Here is a 2500-nt window from a genome sequence, read left to right on the forward strand (position 1 = left end):
ATATATATATATATATATATATATATATATATATTAACGTATATACAAACACACATGTATATATTTGTGAGTGTGCGTGCTTGTGTGTGTTTGTGTGTGTGTGTGTGTTTGTGCTTGACTTGCCCTTGCAATAATGATGAAAAAACAATAACCATCTTTATAATTTTTTAATATAACTCTGGTTGCCTGTAGATTGTTTAGTGCCATCTTATACTGATTTTTGCGTTACATTTATGTTTTTTAATGTCATCAAATCCTCTCAGAAATTAAATAAATCAAGTCAATCGAATCAGTTAAATAATAATAATAATAATAATAATAATAATAATAGATCAAAAATAATGCTTTAGCGTTATTACATTGATAGCAAATTGCAATTTTCGAAAAAGAAATTTCAAAATTGAACAATATTGGTTTACGAGATATATGAAACTCTACAAATGCATTCTTTAGAGATACAAACATTACGATCTAAACAATTTGTGGAGCGTGGTTTTACGCGAGATCAGTCCCTTGTATATATTACACAGATACTTTTAGATACAGAGAGCGTGAACAGTGCTTACCCATAAATCATAAATCCTTCACAAGTTGCCGCACTGCCGCTTAGCCGGCGAGAGATAATGATAAACACTTCTATTAATAGTTTTTACCTGAGATGACAGAGGTTGGGAGAAGAAGCGAATAACAGAGACAGTAAGTTACAATATATCTATTTACGATAAACAACTAAGCTTTAACAAAAGAAAGGAGGAAACATGGACGAACAAAAATTGCCGGAAATTACTGTGTGTTTTATAAGTGTTGGAGATTTCAAGGAACCAGCTAGTAACAGTCGAAAATCTATTTACAGGCCTCTTTCCCCCTCCCCTGCTTATAACATTGGCCCCTTCAAATCGACCATATGGGGACCCAAGGAACTCTTTTTAAGGAACCGCGAAAAGGCACAGGTGACATCGCCGAAAAGAATTTGACCTTTTTTTCCCTTCTTTTTTTCATTTTGACGGAAGGTAACCGTATAAAAGATGGTAAGCGGGCGCGGCAAACCCCAGTTCTCATCGCGCTGTGAAGTCCTTGAGTGAGTACCGCTCCCTGTGTTACGTCTTTGGTGGGTGGGTGAGTGGGTGTGGGTGTTAACGTGCTTGAGGACGGCCTCCTCTATGGGCTTTGTGGTTAAGGGCGATACTGAAATCTTTATAGCGTACTGAAGTATCATGAAAAGCTTTTTACTTGGAGGAATTTCTCCTTTTGGTAAATACAATGAGGAAGGTCCCGTCCTCGATGGCCAAATCTTTTCATTATTATTACTAGTATCAATATCATTAATATCATTATTATCACTGTTAATGTTATCATTATCATTGTAATATTTATCATTATTGTCATTAACATTGCTATTATTATTATTATTATATTTATCATCACGATTATTGTTATCATTCTATAATTTTCTTTATTGTGTTTGTTTTTAATATTATCATTATTTTCATTATGCATTCTTATCATCACCATTATCATATGATCAATATTACTATTATCCTTATTGTTATTAGGATCATCTTCATCGCCATCATTCTTACTATTACTATCATCATTAGGATAATTAATAGAGTAACTATCTTACCATTACTACCATTTATTCAAACTAGGATAATCATTATTTCATGTAACTAAGCAACATACTGCTTCAGCATAAAGCCAGTACCTATTCCTTTAGAAACTTTTTCTTAATATAGACATTTTCGATAAGGGGAAGCGTGTGACTAGTTCATGACCATATATAGCATTAACACATACGAGGGCAGGGTGTATGCGCATCCCTTAGCTCCTCCCCTCATACTTCTCCCCTCTTACCTCTCCCTTCATAACTTTCCCCTCATCTCCCTCTAGCCTCCCCCTTCACACAATTTACCTTCCCTTCCTCCCTCTTCGCGTTTCCAAATTGTGATTTTCCTGTCGTATATAACCAACGTATTTTCGTACGCTGTCCTACTGTTTTAAAATTCATATTCAAAATCTTGTTGTAAGTGAAGTTTAGACATTACTCTGTAGTTTTCATTATTGTTATTATTATTGCTATATTTACTTATGTGTATTTATAGTGTCCATGCTCATCTCCCGAAGGCTCGTTTATCTTTTCGACTTGATGCCCCTTGCCCTGTTCCACCCTCTCCTCCTGCTCCGCCCCTCCTCTGGCCCGCCCCCTTCGGCCCCGCCCCCCTCTGCCATGCCATTAATGCCGGGTTTCAGCCCCCACCTGGTCTGTCTGTCTGTCGTCCTCGTCAGGTGCGGTACTCCTCCGTGGCTTCCTCAGGTACTGTCATGACGTGAGCTAAATCTCTCTTGGAGACTAATACCGGGGAGAGTGAGCTGCCTTCTTGCGCTGTGTTGGAATACTGTAGTCTGGCGTAATTCACCAGTAATGCGTCGTCTTTTTATCATTTTATGGTACTCTAAATATTATCAATTTTGAACTGCACTGACGGGACGGTTTGGCCTT

General features: G+C 37.3%; 1 protein-coding gene across 2 annotated transcripts in view; it reads left to right on the forward strand.

Moving 5' to 3' along the window:
• Window positions 1-954: 954 nt before the first annotated feature.
• Window positions 955-2500, forward strand: part of LOC113815127 (actin, muscle) — a 3140-nt gene continuing 1594 nt past the window's right edge. The window contains exon 1 of one of the 2 annotated variants that reach the window (XM_027367221.2): window positions 955-1078. The gene's annotated coding sequence lies outside the window, so the exon portion shown is untranslated. Of the gene's footprint in view, window positions 1079-2251; window positions 2315-2500 lie in introns of those variants that run through there. The other variant, XM_070116009.1, reaches the window with a different exon arrangement.

The sequence above is a fragment of the Penaeus vannamei genome, chromosome 38 (genome assembly GCF_042767895.1).
Source record: "Penaeus vannamei isolate JL-2024 chromosome 38, ASM4276789v1, whole genome shotgun sequence".
Classification (NCBI taxonomy): domain Eukaryota; kingdom Metazoa; phylum Arthropoda; class Malacostraca; order Decapoda; family Penaeidae; genus Penaeus; species Penaeus vannamei.